Source organism: Lepidochelys kempii, chromosome 3 (genome assembly GCF_965140265.1).
Source record: "Lepidochelys kempii isolate rLepKem1 chromosome 3, rLepKem1.hap2, whole genome shotgun sequence".
Classification (NCBI taxonomy): domain Eukaryota; kingdom Metazoa; phylum Chordata; order Testudines; family Cheloniidae; genus Lepidochelys; species Lepidochelys kempii.
The window spans coordinates 166881622-166905482 of NC_133258.1; the positions used below are offsets into that span (position 1 = coordinate 166881622).

General features: G+C 43.6%; 1 protein-coding gene across 2 annotated transcripts in view; it reads left to right on the forward strand.

Annotated features, from left to right (window-relative positions):
- INTS7 (integrator complex subunit 7) overlaps nucleotides 1-23861 on the forward strand; it is a 69024-nt gene that overhangs the window by 36183 nt on the left and 8980 nt on the right. Inside the window, exons 21-22 of one of the 2 annotated variants that reach the window (XR_012158241.1) lie at nucleotides 19326-19468; nucleotides 23486-23611. The gene's annotated coding sequence lies outside the window, so the exon portion shown is untranslated. Of the gene's footprint in view, nucleotides 1-841; nucleotides 2041-19325; nucleotides 19469-23485; nucleotides 23612-23861 lie in introns of those variants that run through there. The other variant, XR_012158240.1, reaches the window with a different exon arrangement.

The window sequence follows — 23861 nt, forward strand, 5'->3', positions numbered from 1 at the left end:
CAGCATTCACCTGCTCAGCATAGCTGGATGATGATGTGTAGGGGTCTTACCTCTTTTCCTCCTTAGGCAATAGCCTACTTTGCCGCCTCTTGACTTGTGACTCTCAAAGAAAGAAATTGGAAGCAAGCATGGGTGGGCTTCATCACCTTTGCGTATTGCTGTTCAGAATTAATTCCTGAGTGTTTTGAAAGAAGTTAAGGGGGATACAAGACACAAATGGGAGGAGTGTCACAAAATAAAATACCACCTTCCCAACAACAACAAAATAGAAATTAGGAAATCTGCCCTTTTGCTTATGGATTCTACTAGTAGTTCATTTGTAGGGGAGGGGGGAGTGGCTGACAGGCTGAGAACGGGTCTAGGCTTAACATTTTAAGTCAATGTCTATATCACTTCAGGTGTGAAAAAGCCCCCCCCCCACTTGCTGTTGCTATGCTGTCCTTCCCCCAGTATAGATGCTGGTAGGTCTTAACTACTGCCATTCTGGGAGTAGTGGTCCTACGCTGACAGCAAAAACCCCTTCTGTTGGTGTAGGCTGTGTCTACACTGTGGGGTTATGCCAGCACCATTGCTATGGTACCATTGCTGTTCCTGTAGTGTAGACATATCCTAGGTGAAAAGGAAATGGATTTTCTTGACGTGCAGAGTGGTACATCACATAGCAGGACATTATAAATATCAGCCTGGTTATTGAAAGAACATATCTAATGAGTGGAGAAATGAGGCAGAGGGCAGATGGCCTGGAAAGATGGTACTGTGTCTTTAAAGGTGATATCTAGGTATGTACATGGTCTCCTCACTGTAATATCCAAGTTCCTCACAAACATTAACTTATTCTCAGGACATGCCTGTGAGGTGAAGTATTCCACCCATTTTACAGATGGAGAACTGATCTCTGGAAAGAAATGACTCAGCTGTGGTCACATGAGAAGTCTGGCAGAGTTGGGAACTGAACTCTGATGTCCGAGTCGAGTGCCTTAACCTCAAGACCATCCTTTTTAATAGCTAGAGACTCCATATTAAATTCATTTATGGAACAGAGAGATGAACTAGGGGCTTGCTGCATCCACTCCATGCATGGAGCTGGTATTTCCAGTGCTTCCAGGAATAGGAAGGGTTTGGGGGGGGGTGACCATCCTGATAGTGAAAATAACAAAAGAAAAGGTAAAAGGTTAAACTATTCAGCTCCTACTCTAGGGAATGAATATTGGTTCTTACCCTGTTATAAATTGACATAATATATGGATGAAAATGCATTGACTGCAACTTTACAAGACATGAAAGGAAATTGTGACAGTGGGGCTGTGATCTTTCTTAATTTGGAATTAATAAATGACAGGAAAGTTGGTTTGTCAAAATGTTTTTCACGCAATAAAACTAAACTTGAGGGTAGGCTAGGGAAACTCGCCCAATGCTAACATTGACCCAATTATGTTCATAGCAAAAAAAGCTGATGTCCCTCAAAGACAAGCTTGTTGATCTGATCGGACAATCCCTTACCTCCAAGCACTCTGATTTTGTCTCCAAGCAATGAGGCTGAAAGTGAAATTGTGTGTCTAACCTCAGTTTTGTTGTAAATGCCCCAGAATGGCAGTTTCACTCCATGCTGTATTTCAGGAAGAGTGTGTACGTGATTAGCCTCATGCATTCTTCCCAATGTGCCATGTGGCACATAAGTGGCTTCGGGGAGCCAGAACAGGGGAATGTAACAAATCAGTAGTCAAGGCAGGTGACAAGTCCTCTCATTTGTCTATCCGTGTCTGATGCCATGCTGATGAGAGCAGTATGGTTACAAGAAAACAGGATGCCAATTGCCATTTTCAGCCTGGGTAGATGTATGCTGCATTGTCAGTGCAGCGAGGACAGCAAAATACAGGCCAGCAGCTCATCCAGCAGTGAGTAAGTTACTCGGTTTTGCTTGCTCAGATCAACCAATTCTAGGGATTTTCAACATCTGCTTACATTGTAAGTTACAAGAAGAGCAGGCGGAAGTTACTGTACTCCTTAAACCTTAAAACCTGCTCAGTGTTAAACAATTTTGGGGGTGGGGGGTGGGAGCAGGTTGCTAGTTTTAGACTTCGTACTCAAGGGGGGCTTTTGTTTTTGTCCTTGTGTGGGGGAGATAGGGGAAAGAACCAGCTAAAACTAGAAATGGATTTGTGTAGAATGGCTGTTTGCTGTGCGAGTACCTGCATTTCTTTCTGACATGCTGAAGGAGTTTTTCACACTGATTAGTCAACAGGTGCACATGTGAAGAATAAGGATTTTTAGATGTAGACTGTCATAAGGCATATAAATTAGTCAATTTAATAGTCCCTTGTATTTCTGTAAGTCTTAATATACCATTATATTTGATACTTCATTATAATTAGATATGATACTTATGATATGATATGATACTTCATTATAATTAGAACCCTCACCCAAGGAGGTATGTACCCAAATGAACTAATATGATTTGAGTGAATAGTATTGTGTGTTAAGAAAATAAGCACAAGTTAGATTTTATGTATATATAGTTATAGCTTAAAGGAGACCTACGAATAGATTACTAAAAATTGCAACAGTTCTAGAATTATATGCTGAATGCCCAAAAGATGAGCACTAAAGTGAGCGTTCAGCAAATTGACTTGAAATGTAACCTTTGTATTCTTCAATGGTTAAATCCCATTACACATTATGCTTCATATCCCTCCTTACTAGTACTGTTTGGGATATCCAGCATATAATTATGCTGGATTTTTCAGTACCCTTACTTGTAGGTCACCTTTAAACCAACCAAAACCATTGTTAAGGCTGAAATAGCACCCTCAAATTGCATTCCCATGCCTGGGTATTGCAGCTGCAATTGGCCTTCAACAGGGTAGCAAGCCTCCTAGCACAAGTCAACAGACTCAAGCTAAGGGAGCCCACCCTGCTCCCTAGCTTCAGAGTCCAAGCTCTAGCCCAAGCTGCAACTTCAGAGTGCTGTCTGTACAGCTAGAGCACTAGCATGAGACCCATTAGCCCAAGTCTGTTAGTCAAATCAGCGAGTGGGGAAAAACACGTGACTTAAGTGACCTGTCAGAACTAACCAGCCCAGCTCCAGTGACTAACATGAAAGTCTTTCAGACCTGTTCAAGAGGTAAAATAAATAAAAAATGTTCATTGGTTTCAAACAATAAATCTGAGTAAATTGCCATCTTATCACAGATGTTCCGTAACAGGCTACTTTAATTCAACTGTTGGTTGTTACTTATTCGTTCAGACTCTCCATGGAGTTACTGCAATGTGTTCTCGTTCCTACGCTGTCCCTTTTCTTCTACTGCACACTTCTAGAACGACCCCCCTCTGCCTGCATTTGCTGTCATGGACACAGGAAAGGTTGACATGATCATGCTCTGTTTCCAGTAACCGAAGTACATAACATTCCCTGACTAGTATATTCCTATTAATGTAAGTTGTCAAAGTTTGCGCTTATATGTTCTTAAGATTTGGACTAGTCTAATGGGAAGGTGAGAGACAGCAAAAGAGAGAGCATTCCAAGACCAGCAATTGGACACCTCAACCTGACAAACAGAGCCTCAGAGAGAGACGTATCTGTGTTTCTATTGTCAGCACACCATCATGTAAGAATCCATTTTTCATTCATCAGAGGGGCAGGATGTCATAGTGGTTAAAACATAGGACCGGGAGTCAGAGGATCTGTGTTTTGTTCTCAGCTCTCTGTCATGCTTTCCGACATTAAGCAAGACATTTAACTAATGTGAACCTCAGTTTTGCAATTTGTAAAATGAGAATACTACTTCTCCTCGCAGTGGTTTTGTGAGGCTGAATTCATTGTAAAGCACTTGGAGTGTCTCAGGTGCTATTAAGTGCAAAGTATTGTAAGCTCTTTGGGGCTGGCAGTGTTTGTACAGCACCTAGCACAGTGGGATCTTGGTCCGTGACTGGGCTCCTAAGTGCAGTAGTAATACAAATAATTATTAGAAGGGTGTTTCTGACACTGTTTTTATTACCTTTCTGCTGCTTTGAGTTAAATGCTGATAGAATGACTCAAATTTTAAAATAGCATTTTATTTAAACAAGTTGTCTTCTGTAGTTTTTGGTTAAATCCTTAAATTTAAGATTTGGAGGCTACATTATCCTGCCCTGAGCTAGGCCTTGTCATTGCTCTTGTGAAAGTAGTGTGTTAAATGGTGACTGTGTGCGCACAAAGTTTATTAAATTACTGACTCACCAATGAACAACTGACTGAGTCGGAGGGAGGGGGTAACTCATTTGGAAGTGTTAAATGGGAACCAGCCCTGTAATATAAATAGACTGAGCCTCTCTCTGTGATGACAAGACTAAGAGGGTGAGAGCTCCCAGTGACATCTCCCTCCCTTTTCCATACCTTGCTGCTTCTCCTGGATCCTAGTGCCCTCCCCTCACATTTTTCCTTATTTACAGCTGACACCCACTGATGGTAATGCTGAGCAGCTGATTAGGATTTTTAGTCCTTAAGTTACTTCATAGCTACAGTAGAATATCCCTTCCCCAATTCATGTGAGCTCTCACCTAACCCCTCTTCTCTTCCCACCAACAAGGCTGAGCACAGATTCTTTAAATAGCTACTGCTGTGATCTGAAGCTTGTGAGATTCAAGGCCAATTCCTGCTGTTTCCATCACTGCTTCCTGTGGTTTTTAGGGGCTTATTGAAATCAGGCCTAGGAGGAAATCCCAATATTGCCAACCCCCTATCCATTCAGATAGCATTAGATGGTCTTAAACGTGAGATTTTTAAATAACTTCTTACAAATATATTTTCTTTCTGGCCTTCGTCTTCACATTTCCAACCTACCTTTCCAAACGTGGGGGCGAGAAACTTTTTTAAATGAAAATCATTTGAATCCAGGAGCTGTAGCTTTAAGTAAAAGACCAAATATTGTAAGATTTGTGACAAAATCACAGCAGTTGGCAATGCGGTGAATACTGTCTTGGCATGACAGACTTTCTGGGTTTCAACTGTGATTATGATTGGCTGCAGTAGTGCCTCCTGATAGCCATCCTGGGGATTAGCTCTGCCAGTTGGGGTGTCATCTTCAGGTGGTGCCTCTCCCATCTTCCTCTCACCCTGCAGACCTGCCTCTCTCCAGGAACCGCAACCTCCTCTTCGTGACTTGGCCCTCTGGCTGGGTCATCATCCATCTTTTCCCCTTTCAGGGTTACTCAAATTCCTTCTGTACAAACAGTCCCAGGCAGCCTTCTCCTGTGCTGCCCTGATGGTGCCACTTCATCAGTGGCCAATAGAGGAACCTGGGCCTGCCCTCTACTCTGGGTTTCAGTCCAGGGGCCCTCTGCTCAACAGTTCTGGGCTCTACCCTCTCAGCCCGCATTGCTCCTTCCCTGGACTGCTTCCTACTCTTCCTAGTCTCCCCCTTCTCTAGAAATATCAGCTGCCAACCCACTCCCTCTTCAAAGGGAGTGACTGCCCTGTCCCAGCAGCAACCCCTATCTGCAGCTTGTTACCTGGGTTTATAAAGGCTCTGCCAGATCCAGCCTTGGTGAGCCTGTTCCTAATCAATCAGTTCCTAGCTCCCTGGCTCTCCCAGGTGCGGCCTAGGGAATTAATTGGCCAGCCTGGCCACCTTAACCCCTTCCAGTCCTGTCAGGTGGACACCCCATCACACATGGATACAACCAGACAGCCACTTAGCCATGGCCTTTTGAGAAGAGCAGAAACTGTTACTGGAGTCAAATTAAAAAAGCTGGGTGGAGATATTAGTCTTCTGTCCACTCCAGTTAAGAGCTGTTGGACCTTTTGCCCAAGAAGCCTTTAGTGAAGAGCATTGTGTGAGATATGCATTAGGGGGAATATGTTAGCTGGGCTGAGGAGAACAGACACTACAGTGGGAGCATTAGAAATATGTTGTGATGATTGGCTCATTAAGGAGGAACTCAGTCTCCACCTTTTGGAAAGAATTCCGGTTGACTCCATAGCAGAAGTAATTATGGCTAGGAAAATGATCTGTCTAATAAATGTGATCTAACAGGTATTGAGACTAGAGGGAACAAAGGGTGACCTAGATTTCTTTGGCCTTTAAGAGGCTTGCTTCCACTTTACCCTCAAAGCGTTCATCATATTTTTCTGAAACCATGCAGAACATAGTTTGTCTTGGCCGTTTAACCAAGTTGAGCACTGGTTCAATTGCACCAATTACATATCCCTGTTTTGGGCAATAGGAAATTATCCTAGTGTATAGTAGGCCTTAAAGGTGGAGAGAAGGAGCTAGTTGTAGTGGAGAGCAGGAGCTGAAAGATACATTAGCCAGGGCTAGCAGACTGTCCAATAGCTTAGACTGAGGCAGAGGAACTTGACAGGAATCAAATGTCCAAGTAAAAGTTAAATTTTCCCTGTGTGGAGAATAAATGATATAAATTGTGTGCCTGCCTTGTGTCAGCACCTTGATGGCAAACTCTGTGATAGATTTCTAAGCTTGACTTCTGTTTCACTGTAACATTATTCGAAAACATGTACATAATTTATGCTAAATGTAGGTGTTAGGGGACTTATTCCTTCACCCACTTACTTCCCTGGTCCTTCTCGCATGAACAGAGAGCAACAATACCCGAAGTCCAAAGGTGCAAACAATTCGATGTTTATTGGGGTGAACTTCCAGCAAGCATGATTCCAGTTTCCTTCCTTAGTTTCCCCCTTCCCAGCTCTGACACTACAGAGCCTTACACCTGTGCCCTTGTTCCCATTCCTGCCCTTAGCCAAACATGATTCCAATTTCCCCACCCCCATTCCCTGTTCCCATTTCCCCCACCGACACACCCACCCACTTCCTGATTGACTGCAGACTATATAGCAAAACTTGAGTTCTGCTTTGCTATACCTTAACTAATCATTTTCCTGAAATTTAACTAACCAATCCTAACATATTGTAACATGATTATGTAACCAATTATGTCCCACTACCTTAATTAGTTTACACCCAGCAAAATTAATTGTACAGCAGACAGGAACAATCGCAGAACCAGACAGAGATTATACAGACAAACAATAGCAAAGTGACAGGTTTCAGAGTAACAGCCGTGTTAGTCTGTATTCGCAAAAAGAAAAGGAGGACTTGTGGCACCTTAGAGACTAACCAATTTATTAGAGCATGAGCTTTCGTGAGCTACAGCTCACTTCCTCAGATGCATATCGTGGAAACTGCAGCAGGCTTTATATATACACAGAGAATATGAAACAATACCTATTCCCACCCCACTGTCCTGCTGGTAATAGCTTATCTAAAGTGATTTCCAGCACAAATCCAGGTTTTCTCACCCTCCACCCCCCCACACAAATTCACTCTCCTGCTGGTGATAGCCCATCCAAAGTGACAACTCTTTACACAATGTGCATGACAATCAAGCTGGGCTATTTCCTGCATAAATCCAGGTTCTCACATCCCCCCCACCCCCATACACACACAAACTCACTCTCCTGCTGGTAATAGCTCATCCAAACTGACCACTCTTCAAGTTAAAATCCAAGTTAAACCAGAACATCTGGGGGGGGGGGGTAGGAAAAAACAAGAGGAAACAGGCTACCTTGCATAATGACTTAGCCACTCCAAGTCTCTATTTAAGCCTAAATTAATAGTATCCAATTTGCAAATGAATTCCAATTCAGCAGTTTCTCGCTGGAGTCTGGATTTGAAGTTTTTTTGTTTTAAGATAGCGACCTTCATGTCTGTGATCGCGTGACCAGAGAGATTGAAGTGTTCTCCGACTGGTTTATGAATGTTATAATTCTTGACATCTGATTTGTGTCCATTTATTCTTTTACGTAGAGACTGTCCAGTTTGACCAATGTACATGGCAGAGGGGCATTGCTGGCACATGATGGCATATATCACATTGGTGGATGTGCAGGTGAACGAGCCTCTGATAGTGTGGCTGATGTTATCAGGCCCTGTGATGGTGTCCCCTGAATAGATATGTGGGCACAGTTGGCAACGGGCTTTGTTGCAAGGATAAGTTCCTGGGTTAGTGGTTCTGTTGTGTGGTATGTGGTTGTTGGTGAGTATTTGCTTCAGGTTGCGGGGCTGTCTGTAGGCAAGGACTGGCCTGTCTCCCAAGATTTGTGAGAGTGTTGGGTCATCCTTTAGGATAGGTTGTAGATCCTTAATAATGCGTTGGAGGGGTTTTAGTTGGGGGCTGAAGGTGACGGCTAGTGGCGTTCACCTTCAGCCCCCAACTAAAACCCCTCCAACGCATTATTAAGGATCTACAACCTATCCTAAAGGATGACCCAACACTCTCACAAATCTTGGGAGACAGGCCAGTCCTTGCCTACAGACAGCCCCGCAACCTGAAGCAAATACTCACCAACAACCACATACCACACAACAGAACCACTAACCCAGGAACTTATCCTTGCAACAAAGCCCGTTGCCAACTGTGCCCACATATCTATTCAGGGGACACCATCACAGGGCCTAATAACATCAGCCACACTATCAGAGGCTCGTTCACCTGCACATCCACCAATGTGATATATGCCATCATGTGCCAGCAATGCCCCTCTGCCATGTACATTGGTCAAACTGGACAGTCTCTACGTAAAAGAATAAATGGACACAAATCAGATGTCAAGAATTATAACATTTATAAACCAGTCGGAGAACACTTCAATCTCTCTGGTCACGCGATCACAGACATGAAGGTCGCTATCTTAAAACAAAAAAACTTCAAATCCAGACTCCAGCGAGAAACTGCTGAATTGGAATTCATTTGCAAATTGGATACTATTAATTTAGGCTTAAATAGAGACTTGGAGTGGCTAAGTCATTATGCAAGGTAGCCTGTTTCCTCTTGTTTTTTCCTACCCCCCCCCCCCCCCCCCCCCAGATGTTCTGGTTTAACTTGGATTTTAACTTGAAGAGTGGTCAGTTTGGATGAGCTATTACCAGCAGGAGAGTGAGTTTGTGTGTGTATGGGGGTGGGGGGGATGTGAGAACCTGGATTTATGCAGGAAATAGCCCAGCTTGATTGTCATGCACATTGTGTAAAGAGTTGTCACTTTGGATGGGCTATCACCAGCAGGAGAGTGAATTTGTGTGGGGGGGTGGAGGGTGAGAAAACCTGGATTTGTGCTGGAAATCACTTTAGATAAGCTATTACCAGCAGGACAGTGGGGTGGGAATAGGTATTGTTTCATATTCTCTGTGTATATATAAAGCCTGCTGCAGTTTCCACGATATGCATCTGAGGAAGTGAGCTGTAGCTCACGAAAGCTCATGCTCTAATAAATTGGTTAGTCTCTAAGGTGCCACAAGTCCTCCTTTTCTAATAGCAAAGTGGGAGCTATAATGACAAAACAATACAGAAGTGAGGATTTCACATCCCAGCTATTGATAAGTGAGTTCTTGCCAGACAGGATGCTATCAAACTAAGTTTCCTTTTACATCTTCTAGGCACTTCCCTTTCTCTGGAGGTGATAGGCACTATCAGGACAGGATTGTATTCCTAACAGCCCAATAGCACCTTATTTCAATGTGACTAGTTTGGAATGTGAGGATGTGACCCGTCGCTTCCCAGCTTATGGCTGCCTCTGCTGCTTATCCAAAGGCCTTAGCCTAAGAATAGGGCCTCAGACTGTGACAGTAAGAGAAGGACCTTACACCGGCAGACAGTGATTTTGATTCTTTCTTTTATACCTCTATAACTAGCCAAGTGGTAAGAATACACCTAAATTCTTCGAGTACAGGCCTTTACCGACAGGCCTGAATATCTATATCCTAACAGTAGGGGACCAGGAATGCCTCATTTATACCACTATGAAATATTAAAGCTTCCAAGCCACTTCAGTTCCAAACCAGGCATGCAGGACACAAGAATCAGATATGTTGAACTATGATACTGTGTTCGCAATCCTTACTGCATTGCAAAGAATGTAGAATCTTACCCAATTGAGAATAATAGTGTGATTATTTTAATATATGGGGTACAGAAGGCTATTATAGGGTGGCTGCCTCATTAGTTAAAGAAAATTGGATCAATACAAATTTTGCACTTCTATTGCATCTTTCACCCAATGACCTGAGAAACTTTTAAGGACTCACCTTATCCAGCAGGCAAGTACTGATCTGATGTAGGGGTGTCTGGGGAAACTGAGGAACCAACCAGACAGGTTAAGATACTTGCCTGATGTCAATGCTTAAAGTGGATTGGGTTGCAGCCGTGACTTGGAAGGGTTGTGGGGAAGGGGAAGAGGACTCAAAGTAGGTTGCTGGTGACTCGGCATGAAAATTCCATTTGAGTATGTTATCCCAGTGTTAATATTAGTTATCAACTAATGAAATCCCAACGCTAGGCAGTGACTTGACTCAGGACAATTTGATGGCCAACGTCCCAGTACCTGCAGTAAATACTTGCTGGCCAAGTTGATCTCTGGGTCAGTGATAGCCAGGAATAGAAACCAGAGTTAGTGATTCAGATTTCCTTGTTCCAGCGAATGGAAAACATATTCTCAACAAGTAGAAAACAAACATCAGGCCTAGGACTGAGCCTGCATCCTCTGGTTTACCAAGAGCATTTTGCTGAAAACCAAACTATGGAGAGAGACCTTGTAAGAAGACAGAGTATGAGAGGCAGAATGCCCTTCATCAGTATCATCTTGATTTGAAGAATGAACAAATGTATACATACTTTTATTGGTTTCAGAGTAACAGCCGTGTTAGTCTGTATAAGCAAAAAGAAAAGGAGTACTTGTGGCACCTTAGAGACTAACCAATTTATTTGAGCAGAAGCTTTCATGAGCTACAGCTCACTTCATCGGATGCATACCGTGGAAACTGCAGAAGACATTATATACACAGAGACCATGAAACAATACCTCCTCCCACCCCACTCTCCTGCTGGTAATAGCTTATCTAAAGCGATCATCAAGTTGGGCCATTTCCAGCACAAATCCAGGTTTTCTCACCCTCCACTCCCCTACACACAAACTCACTCTCCTGCTGGTAAAAGCCCATCCAAAGTGACAACTCTCTTCACAATGTGCATGATAATCAAGGTGGGCCATTTCCTGCACAAATCCAGGTTCTCTCACCCCCTCACCCCCCTCCAAAAACCACACACACAAACTCACTCTCCTGCTGGTAATAGCTCATCCAAACTGACCACTCTCCTTACAATGTGCATGATAATCAAGGTGGGCCATTTCCAGCACAAATCCAGGTTTTCTCACCCCACCCCCACCCCCACAAACTCACTCTCCTGCTGGTAATAGCTCATCCAAACTGACCACTCTCCTTACAATGTGTATGATCACATTGTAAGGAGAGTGGTCACTTTGGATGGGCTATTACCAGCAGGAGAGTGAGTTTGTGTGTAGGAGGCCGCAGGGTGAGAGAACCTGGATTTGTGCTGGAAATGGCCCAACTTGATTATCATACACATTGTAAGGAGAGTGATCACTTTAGATAAGCTATTACCAGCAGGAGAGTGGGGTGGGAAGAGGTATTTTTTCATGCTTTGTGTGTATATAAAAAGATCTTCTACACTTTCCACAGTATGCATCTGATGAAGTGAGCTGTAGCTCACGAAAGCTTATGCTCAAATAAATTGGTTAGTCTTTAAGGTGCCACAAGTACTCCTTTTCTTTTTGCGTATACTTTTATTGCAGAAGTGTCTGGGTTTTTAATCTATATTGTTAGAATTCCTAAGATGGTAAATGTTTTTGAACATGGTTTTAAGTGAATAATGTCCACAGCGTCATATTTACACCTTAGGTATCAGCAGTCAGACTTCTCCAGCACCAGGCCAGCCCCAAAAAACACAGGGGGAGGGGGGCAGATGTTCAAATGTGATCTCCAATTTTGTGTTAAAGTTCTGTTGGCCTGTCCTTGCACTTGCATAGGAATATGACTGTGCACAGAACTGAATGCATGCAGACGATTGTATACATGAAACTAAGCCAGATTGAGGTATTCATTGAAAATTTGACCCCATGCGTTTCGGCTCCTGTTTCCGACATAATGAAGTCGCTGGCAGATTGAGCTCAACTTACATATCCGTTAATACTAGATCTTTGTGCAGAAAGTTTTCAGTCTGAGAACTCTTTTCAGTTAATAGTTCATACTGTTCACCCTTATAATGCATGATGACAACATAAAACATGACTTTATTAATTTGCATGACCTTTGACGTGGGAAGCCTGCAGGATTTTCACAAACATTCAATTAACATTAAGCATGGATAGGAAGGATCACAATACACTTCTCCAGCCAACTTTTGAGTAGGAGGAAGAGGTCTAAGGATGGGGACAAACAGGTTTAATAGAATGAAAAGGTCAGATTTAATTTGAAGTTTTTCTGAACAGTAATATTGCAGAGAGAACAATGTCTAAACCTTTCAATAAAATAGAAACTGATGTTTGTGTTTTCTGTCTCTGTCTGAGCATTATTCGATTATGCACATCCCCCTGTGAAATAGCACAGGTGCATAGAGACCTGAGGCACAGCAAAATTAAGTCACTTGCCCAAGGTCACTCAGGCATTTTGTGGCAGAGCTGGGAGCAAACCTAGATCTCTTGAATCCTAATCCAATGCCTTATCACACAAAATCATGGGACAAGGAAACAAAGATTTTGGTGCCATAAAATGTGAAAACTAGAACAATGGGTGCTATAGGATTTTACTGGCACCCCCAGTTGACACTTTTTGTCTGTCTTTGTATTGCACTAATGCTAGCTTTTAGTAACTCTGTGCATTCATTTGAAGATACCTTCAAAGATTGGCAGTAGGGTTCCACCTCTATATGCAAGCTCAGCAGTTCCGCAACTGTGGTCTGTAGCCCATGGAGCACTTATTGGTTGGTCTGCTCAAAGAAGGCTGGACACATGGTGCTCCAGTTTCTTCAATTCAAAGAAGAGCCTGGTGGCTTGTAAAGCAGCTGGAAATGAGGAGAAGCCAATTTATCTGCTTCTGCCAGGGGTTACTGCTTTACAAGAGGAGAGGCATGACCTTGAGGGAAGAGAATGAGGCTGCTGTCCAGGGGCAGTATCCCCAGGGGAAGAGGGAATCAAGTAGTATGTCCAAGGGTAGAGGAGGAAAAAGGGACCAGACAGCAAAAGAATAAGGGGAGGAGAGGGAGAGAGAGCAAGAGAACTGATGAGAAGAGGAGTTGAAATGAAGAACAAAAGTGTGATTCCTTTCTTTGTAAAAGGACAAATATTTATTGCATTAAAGACAGCTAAATGACTATTAATTTCCTAGTATTACTATTGTTCAGTATAAACAATTGCTGAAGTCGCCACAGGGCTCTTTTGTGAATGGGAGGTGACATGGTCTCTGAGACAGGCTCTCTATTAAGTTGTCCACACAATATGAAAATGTTTGAGAACCCCTGGTAGACCGACCATTGTGCTAGCATCAACTGTGTTCTGATCCCTGCTGTGCTACTAACTCATCTGTGTTGCCTTGGGGTACTTAATCTTTGTGGGCTTGTTTTCAGTAGAACACTGTATATTGTTTGAATGTGATTGCGAAGAGTTGAGTTAGCTGACATGACACTGACCATAACCAACCACTCAGTGTAGACTGGGTCAAATTGTATTCAGTATTGTCAACTAATTGCATTTTAAACCTGGCTGGTATCAGGGACTGCTCTCATTTACACCCTGGCTGCTGCAGTGCCCAAGAGAGTTGCCTGCACTCTAGCCATTCACCGATGTTGTTGTTCTGCCCCTGGTCACAGCCCTACACTGGCAATGGTGTTTTGCTATCTCTTTGTCTCTCGGGAATCCCCCTTTCGTTGGGGGGATTGCCTAATGAGGGGAGAGTTTCTGGCTCTGGGATGCAGCCCAGAATTGGGACCTCTGCTTTTAAGATTTCATCCAAAATATCTACACCTAAAAATCAGTGTGTATGCCAATTATCTGTCCTTGAAGGAAGAAAAGCTGAGTCAGCTGTGAATTCAGGGAGCCTAGTTATTTCCAAATCTGATTCTTAGGCCACTCAGGTATTTTAATCATCACTAAATTCCAGTGGTGCCAAACCCTTCTAAAAATATCAAGGATATTGGGTTTCAGTGATCTCTGCCTTGTACTGATCATTTGCCTACACAGAGCAGAAAATATTTTCCAAGAGACGTTGCTATTGGTATGCATGTGTTTGCCCGAATATTAGAAGCCAAGGTCTTAGCAGGATTCAAAAGTGTAAATTTTTAACTGTGTGGGCAATTAACTATTGGAACAATTTCCCAGTGTATGTGTGATAAACTCAGAACCATGGTATAAAATATTAACTTGGGCAACATTTCTATTTTGACAGCTCCTGCAATTCAAAAACATCACATGGGGTAGAATATTAGCCCCACTGAAGACAATGGCAAAACTCCCATTGATTTTTTTTTAATAAGATCAGGATCATGCCCATAGTTTTAGTGTGCTAGGCAAGTGTAGTACAGTGATATTGTTAATTTTACTCCGTACCTTTCCTGAAAAGATTCTTGGACAGTCCAGAGCATGTTTTATCACCAGCAACTGGATTAAAGCATTAATATGCACCACTATCCCTTAAGTCTAGGCAATTCATTTTGTATGGTGTTTTCTGTAGTCATCATTAGCCTGAATTTTGTGTCACTCTGATTTAACATCTTTTACTACTATTAGCCAAAATCTTGTGTAAGCAGAGTCAGAATGAGCTCTCCCCTGACATCTGATGGTGAGCTGTGGAAGAGGACTTCAGGGGTTGATCTCATTTGCATGGGCACACCCACCCTGCCTAGCACAATGGAACTGCTTGCCCAAATGGTCACTTTGGCTGCTGTGGGATCCCCAGTCTCTTTGTTATTGGGGCAGGAGTAATAAAGTGGTGTTATCCTGGTTATGTGAATCAAGGACAGTAGAACTGTTCTTGGCATTTTATGACTGAGGGACTCACCCTCAAGTACACGGCACTCGCTAGGCAAGGGACATGGGTTCCAAACTCCAATGAATTGAGAGAGGTTGGGGACAGGTATTTGTACTTGGTTGTGTAGGTATTGACCCTGCTTTGACTCTTCTCGCCACTGTAGAATGACAGAGCTAATTTTGACTCCATTCGGAGTCTTGTTATATGCTGTAGAGCTGAAATCACTGAGAGCTGTGTTGGGGTGATGAAAACATATTGGTGAGCGGCTAGCCAGAATGGCTAGTGGAGAGGGGTGGCTGATGGTGAAGACTGTAGCAGAACCCCAGGGAGAAGCATGGCAATTGGCTGTTGACCTGAGCAGCAGAGCCTGTGAGGTGCCACCCAAACCTCCCCCACTTCCACCCAGGCTGGGAGGTAAACTCTGCAGATGGACTTCTGAACTCTGGGGCTGCACTGACCAAGGGCAGAAACTGTGGGTGGGGTGACTTTTTTGGGTTGCTGGACTCAAGAACCAAAGGGAAAAGGACATGGCCCAATCTACTTGGGGGTGGGTCTTCTGTTGCTCATTGTTGGTTTTATGAATCCTGTTTGTGGTGTTTCCCCAACATAATGCCGCATTGTTTCCCTCCTTTATTAAAAGGCTTTTGCTACACTCAGACTCTGTGCTTGTGAGAAAGGAAGTATCGCCTCTTAGAGGCGCCCAGAGGTGGTGGTATGTAATTGTCCAAGGTCACTGGGTGGGGGCTTGAGTCGGTTTTGCATTGTGTTATTGAAAAGGAACCCCTAGATACTGAACCCAGCCCTTGTTGCTGCCAACTCTGACTGGCAGAAGGGTTACACTTGAGAATTCGGAGTATGAATAGATGGAAAGATTTGGTTTAAAAACCTTTCCTATTCTCTTTCGCTTCCATGAACAGAAAGTCTTGTTTGCCAAGCTTTCTATTTAAAAAAAAAAAAAAAAAGACAAGAATATGCCTATTTTATCGGTGAGGAGAAAGTCAAGGTGGCACTACTGCTGTGTATTGTCAAGTAAGTCTGTTTATTTTGCAATCATTTATTTTGTTTTTGTTTCCTCATTTCATTTCAAAATGGCCTGATTTTTGTTCGTGCTCTTGCTAAGACTTTCTGTGTTATGAGATTTACTCTGATCAGATTGAGCCATCGTGTCCCTTGTGGTCTTGCTAGATTCATCCAGGCCATCAGGATTCTTTTTTTAGCCACTGTTAACAATAGTAACAGAGCTTTGATAAGTCTCTTATGAAGTTTTAATACATCAGTCATGTCAATGACACATAACTGTGATATTTGAGGTATGACCATTTCTAGCACGTCTTTAATGCACATACCCTGTCCAAAAGTTTTGTGTCTGTTCATATGACTGTCAAGCATGAAAATAGGAGGCGTCCTGTAATTTACATTTATTGCAAATGTTGTGTTTTTTGGCATATTCTGTGACATAACCCTGAAGAAATAAAACTCCTAGGAATTATAAAGTTCTGTTTGTAAATGCTTTACTATAAGAAATAGTATAAACATAATTTCAGATTTTTCCTTTTAAATTGCTGGACTATCACATACATGTTCATTCATAAATAGACATGGCAGTGTCGCTCATGACCAGTTTGCATTTTCCTTATCCTACAGCATACTGTGTGCAGTGAGTTCAGACATTCCAGAATTAAAAGAAGCAAGGACAGTTTGAACCATCTTAAAAACCCTTTTGGTGTTTTGATATATAATCTCTATGCTCTATCCACATGACAATGTGCAATTGCAACTACAAGTTTTGCTAAGACTCCGAAAAGCTGTCACTTAAGGATATGTGCTCTCATGGCTTGCATTTTACAAAGTGAGGCAGATTGCAACACAACCTTCCTCAAAATCCTGTGTGTGCCCATCCCCCTGGGGAGCCTGCCATTCCAACTTTCAACACAGATAGGTCTGCAAACTCAGAAGAGGTAAGTGTGAACTGAGATGTGGGAGGAGTCAAGGCAAGCCAAAGTGCGATGTATGCTGTACTGGCAAAACAACTTACGTTGCCCTGGTTTCTGTAGTCAGATAAGGCTGCTCATAGGAGGAAGAGTGGATACTCTGAACCTTTCACAACTCTCTCTCTCTCTCTCTCTCTCTCTCTCAAATCTCTTCAGCTGACTTTTCTAGCCTCATCTGTTGCTGGTTGCATACTGTAAGCATGTTTTGGTCATGGCAAGTTGGCATGATATGTATGTAAAGATGCAGCTCATATTTGTAGTCAGATTTTTATGGATCCCATCCCATTTCTAGACCTTTTACTCCAAAAGGAAGCAAACTTCCTCTACTATCAAGGTCTGTCTAGTCCTGTGTAACTGAAAGAGATTACAGATTAACCAATGCCAGTGGCAAAGATCTAACCCAACTCTTTCCAGAAATACCTGTTAGCAATGGCTGCTTTAATACAAACCTTACCAGTGTCAAAATTAGCAGAGAAACAAAAACTAGTCTTTCACCCATAAAGTGATGACAGAGGGATTGCACAGGGCATAGATGAGGCTGAAACATGCAAATTACTACTGCTGCTTTTCAGGCTACATTCTTTATTTAATGCATGAGCAAGCTGCAACTTGTTCTACAGAACTTTATAACTAACTCAGGGTATAGGCATGTGTTGATTATTAACTACCTTTGTTTTGGTAACCATTTAAAAATGTATTGTGTGCTAAACATCTGATGTGGGCCTACCAAACCCCACTGAAGTCAATGGGAGTCCTTCTGTTGACTTCCGTGGACTTTGGATCAGGCCTCTGGTCCCAATCCTTCAATCAGATCAGCATTAGTAGACCTTTGCACCTTGCACAGAGTTCTGCTGATGTTATTTAAGTTCCGCACAGGTGCAAATATCCTCCTCTTTCAAATGTGGATCTGGTTGCTGGCAGAGTGACAGCTTAATTTCTCTCGATTCCTTTAAAGTTGTTTTTCCAGCAATTATCTAAATATAGGATTTTTATTATTTATGTATATTATTCTAAGAAGGGGAAAGAGACTAGAGTATTGGTGAGAGCTGCTCACTTTTTAACTAACCATTATTTAGGGGGTGAAGTGTGGAGAGCACATTTCTTAATAACAGAAATAAATATTTAGTGTTATGTTTGCAAATTGCTATAAAACTATGATTTGATGTTGATACGAGCTTGTCAAAAATAAGTTAGACTAACTGGCTAAATATTGACTTTAAATGAACCTGGAATGGGTGAACTGGTTGGGAGAAAATTAATGCTTGGCAGTATCCTAGTATCTTCCATTGGAGGAGCTCAAACCATGTGATTTTTTTTAATGAAGACCGCAGCCCACCTGTGAAGTGGGTAATTTTACCATTGGGAAGACTGAGGCACAGAGAGATTAATTCATACACTCAGTAGCAAACAAATTTGCAGTATGAGGGACAGGCCCACCAAAATCAGGCAAACCCAATGTAAACTGTTTAGCAACATCCCCCACCCCAAAGAGAATCTCCCAGAGCTACTGCCTCCACTCTGCTTGTTCTATGGATAAATAGGGGACTCCAGTCTCCTCTACAGTCAGTCCCTTACCTCTCACTAGCCACAATGAATTTGTTTTACAAATGACTAATTGCAAAAGAGCACAATAATCAATAAGTAGTAAATTTAGAGGAATTCCATAGGTGTAGGGAAACCTCACAACAACACCTCACTCATACCGTACTTTATGCAAATGAGTATTATAGGCTTCATGAAAGCCTTGCAAAATGAAGCATCTTGTATATAGCGAGACTGTCATATTGTAACTTGCAGTTGCCTGTGAAGAGATGACTAAACTAAACAAGCTAGCAATTATTTGGTTATGCAATTTGATATAAAAATAGCATGTAAAGGTTCAGTAAATTAGAAATGGCAAGTTATACTGATGCACTTTGTAAAAAGTAACAGTTCAGATTCTGATCTCAGGGACAGGCTAATACTGATGTAACTGAGATGAGAAGCTGGCCTTTTGTTATAATCTCATTATTCTACCTATTGTTTTGGGAAATGCTGTACAGCATAAACACACACTGCAATGTCATAACCATTTTAATGCATCCATAACTGACTATCTGGTTGCATTGTGGTGCATTCTTTATCCACCTCTAATAATAGTCTATAGTAAAGCTTGTGATTGGTAGTTTCAATGAGAAATTAAAACCTGTAAAACATCAAAATAATTCAGTGCTTACTAGTAAGAGTTTTACCGTGAACATTTCTCTGTAAATGGTAGCCTAGAACAAAGAAACATCATTTAACTTGCATGTGTTTAACAAGGCTGAAATGTCTACTGAGTTGGCCAAGGCAAAATGTTTTAAATTTTACTCCTCTAAATGGAGGGCCATCATTTTTTAGCCTTTCTCCTCTTCTTGGTTACATTAACTTGTACTAGCAAAGTTGTTCCTGTAACAGGTAACTTATCAAATCTTTATATCAGTTACAGAATATGTAGTGAAAACAGGAGACCATATGACTGATAGATCAGCTCAATTGCCAGAGGAGCTTTTGGAGAATTGGATATCTTTCTATATGAGACATCTGTGTATCTTGGTGCCACAGACGGGATTGTTACAAAGGCCTGTAAGTTAAAATTCTCAAATCTTCATGAAGCAGATGAAGAGGAGAGGGGTGAGTGATGCTATTAGCCATGCATTCCATTAGTCCTGGCCAACTGGCAAGTGATGTTCAAATATGGCGTGTGTTCTGCTTTCCCAACAATCTTGCAAAAGGTAAATCAAGTTAACAAACTGCTTAAGTTCTAACTAGAAATGCATGTGAGTTGCAAAGTTCTCACCTGGAGACAAATTTTCTTGGCATCCAATGGGGTATTCAAACCTGAGGGTATGATTTGTCCCACTGCTAGACACAGCTAGCCACAAAGTTCAGATCTGAATCCATACAAATTCCTGGAGGATTCAGGGGAGTTTTGATCTACACAGGAATTTTGCTTTGGGTCCACCTCTAGTCTATATAGACTTCTTAAGACTGTCACTCTGTCTCTCACTGTGAAGCCTAGAATGTCTTGAGTCAGTGTGAAGCAATAGAAGCAGTCACAAGCATGGCTGAGAGCTCTTTTTGTTCAGAATATCACCAGGTTCAATCAACACCGCTCAGCTATTTTTGGCTTTGTTACATACATGACTTTACGAATTACATCCCTGTGACAGCACAAGCTTTCAGCTACTAATTATAACTAAGGTTGCCAGGTGTCCGGTTTTTGACTGGAACACCCGATGGAAAAGGGACCCTGGCAGCTCTTGTCAGCACCACCGACTGGGCAGATAAAAGTCCAGTTGGCGGCGCTGTGGCGCTAAGGCAGGTTCCCTGTCTGTGCTGGCTCTGCAAGCGGCCAGCAGCTCTGGCTGCTAGGCGGCTTGGGCCCGGTGGCCCCTGTGCAGAAACTCACCCTCCAGTTCAACTGCTGCCTCTGGCTTCTACCCCCAGCCAGGCCGCTACTTCCGGCACTGGAGAATGAAGGGCGGGCGCTGCAGCCAAGAGGAACTCAGAGGGAGGTGGCCAGCACTGCAGAGCACCCCCTGCAGCCGGTCCACCCCAGTAGCAAGGATCCTGGGGAGACCCAGCACCGCAGGCCGCAGTAACACTGCCCAGGCGCAGCACCGGGCATGCGGGGGGAAGTGTTTGTGCCCCCCCAGCTGGGGATTTACCAGCCTGAGCCTTCCTGCACTGGAGGCTGGTACTAGATTCCCCTCAGGCCATGCACAGGGATCCCCACTCTGACTGAGTGTCTCCTTGCAGCCAGCTGGAGTACATCACAGCACTGGGGAAGGGCTCCAGCATTTGTGTCAGCAGACTGCAAGTCAGGACTTGGAGCCAGTGCTAGCCCATTGGGGGCCCTAAGCAGAACATTTTGGCCCCCCTCCCATAATACAGAAACAGGCAAATAAAAAGTAAATGGGGGTTGCACGGGCTACCTAAACAGCTGATCTGGCTTAGGTGTCTCACACAAGGATAGTGTTTGCAGTTGGACACTCTGAGCAGAAGCAGCCTCCCTGGCTCTGTATGCCTAGGAGCCGGACACGTCGGCTGCTTCTGGGGCGCCACATGGAGCCAGTGCAGGCAGGGAACCTGCCTTAGCCCTGCAGTGCCTCCAACCAGAGCTGCCTGAGGGGTAAGCACCATGTGGCCGGAGTCTGAGCCCTCCCCTCCCCCCCGCACTCCACACCACTTAACTCCAGCCTGGAGCCCCCTCCTATACCCCAAACTCCTCATCCTGACCCCACTCCAGAGCCTGCACCCCCAGCTGGAGCCCTCACCCCTTCCCCCACCCCAACCCCCTGCTGCAGCCTAGAGCCCCGTCCCGCACTCTGAGCCCCTCATTCACAACCCCAGAGCTTGCACTCCCAGCTGGAGCCCTCACCCCCTCCTGCACCCCTGCCCCAGCCTAGAAACCCTTCCTGAACCCTTCACCCCCCACCCCACCCCAGAGCCTGCACTCCCAGCTGGAGCCCTCACCCCCTACTGCACCTCAAGACCCTGCGAAGTGAGTGAGGGTGGGGTAGAATGAGCCATAGAGGGAGGGGGAATGGAGTGAGCAGGGGGTGCGGCCTCGGAGAAGGGATGGTGCAGGGGTTGGGGCCTCAGAGAAGGGGCAGGGCAGGGGATGGAGCTAGGGTGTTCGGTTTTGTGCTGTTAGAAAGTTGGCAACCCTACTGGTTGGCATTGCCAACCAGGCCATTAAAAGTCTGGTCAGTGGCACGTGGGGGCCCAGGGCTAAGGCAAGCTCCCTGCCTGCTCTGGCTCCACGTGGCTCCTGGAAGCGGCTGCTGGGTCCCATCGGCCCCTAGGTGCATGGGCAGCCCTGGCCGCCCATGTGTCTAGGACTGCAGAGACCTGAGTGCCCCTTCCCGGGAGCTGTGGTAAGCACTGTTGGGACCCTGCACCCCCAATCTCCTGCCACAGTCTAGAGTCTCCTCCTGCACCCAAATTCCCTCCTGGAACCCGCATTCTGCAACCACCCCAACTCCCTGCCACAGCCCTAAGCCCCCTCCTGCACCCCAGGCCCACCCCAGAGCCCACACCCACAGCTGGAGCCCACACCCCCTCCTGCACTCTGAACCCCTCATATCTGTCCCCACCTGGAACCTGCACCCCCAGCCCAGAGCCCATATCCCCCCAGCACGAGTGAGTCTGCTCTTTGGTAGAATTTTCCAAGTAAAATAAATCTGAAGAGAAAGGAATCTCTTTATTGAACAGTAGTATGTGAGCCGGTTATGCAGGCTAATTTGCTTCTACAGCTTTTACTCTACCTTAGCCAGCCGGAATTGTAATTATTATGCTTTAAGGTAACATAAAAGAATTCACATTTGATTTGTTTCTGGAACCAGAGGCTGGATTTCTTCCATGTTATGCATGAATTCTCTAAAGCAAAACTACAGACTCCATACAGTGTGTTACAAACCAGTTATATAAATCCATTTAGACTGATTAAAATTTAGGAATGAAATACTACAAACCGTTCAAACTAAACTGGATTCTTCCATAGATTTGAATAATTCCAATGAGACCTGTTTTAGGTAAAACCTAAAATTGGGTGCAAATTTAAGCTGACAGCGTCTCTTTAATAGTGTGGTTATGATTTCTTCAGAGGAGATTTCCACTGTTGATAACTGCCTACTGAGTCTGTCAGAGTTCTCTCCCCACTTTGAACTCTGGGGTACAGATGTGGGGACCTGCATGAAAGACCCCCTAAGCTTATATTTCACCAGTTTAGGTTAAAAACTTCCCCAAGGCACAAATTCCTTTCCTTGTCCTTGGACGGTGTTGCTGCTGCCACCACCAAGTGATTTAAACAAACATTCAGGGAGGGGCCACTTGGAGCCCTATTCCCCCCAAAATATCCCCCCAAGCGCTTTCACCCCCTTTCCTGGGGGGGGGGGGCTTGAGAATAATATACCAACCGATAGGTTAACAAAGTGAGCACAGATCAAATCCCTGGTTTTTAGAACTGAAAATCAATCAGGTTCTTAGAAGAAGAATTTTATTTAAAAAAAAAAAAAAAAAAAAAGAATCATGCCTCCAAAATCAGGATGGAAGATAACTTTACAGGATAAATAAAAAGATTTAAAACCCAGAGGATTCCCCTCTGACTATGCTTCCCAGTTACAAAACAGGAATAAAATTACCTCTTAGCATAGGGAAAATTCACATGCTAAAACAAAAGATAATCTAATGCATTTTCTTGCTATTACTTGCAATTTCTGTAATTTTATATGTATCATTTCAGGATCTTTTTAGATGTTTTTTCCTGCCCTGGTCCCTCTCTCTGTCTGAGAGGGCACACATAAAGAGAGCACAAAAAAACTCCTCCCCCCCCACCCAGATTTGAAAGTATCTTCTTTCCCCATTGGTCCTTCTGGTCAGGTACCAACTAGGCTAATTGAACTGATTAACCCTTTACAGGTAAGTGATTCTGTATATTTGGCCAAGAGGGATTTTATATTACTGCATACATAAAGGTTGTTACCCTTCCCTTTATATTTATGACAGAGTCTGTTGTGGAGATCTGAGGTTATTTTAAAAAAGGGAAAAACCCAATATCCTGCAGCCTTAACTTGTCTCACTACTTCCCCTCTTCAGAATTAGTATGAATTTTTAAGGGATGGAACTCAAAACCATCAGAAAATCATGTCTCTATTGTATGAAGACTGAACAGATCAACATGAAATGACTTCCGGCAGCAATTGTTGGACATTAAACAGCAAGGTACAGTAATTTGTTTTTCTTACTGCTTCAAAAGCAACTGTCTCCTAAATTCTGGATCCTAGCAGAGCACAAGTAGCCAAGACAACAAGAAGTAAAAACTTAACTTGTGTTGCTACGTATGTGCAAACAGATTCGTAGCTTTACAATGATAAGCAGAACTATTAGCCGACTAGTGTTATTTAGACATTTATAGAAGTAGAAGACCTTGGAGATGAAAGGATCTCCAAGCACCTTAAAAACTGTGGGCCTG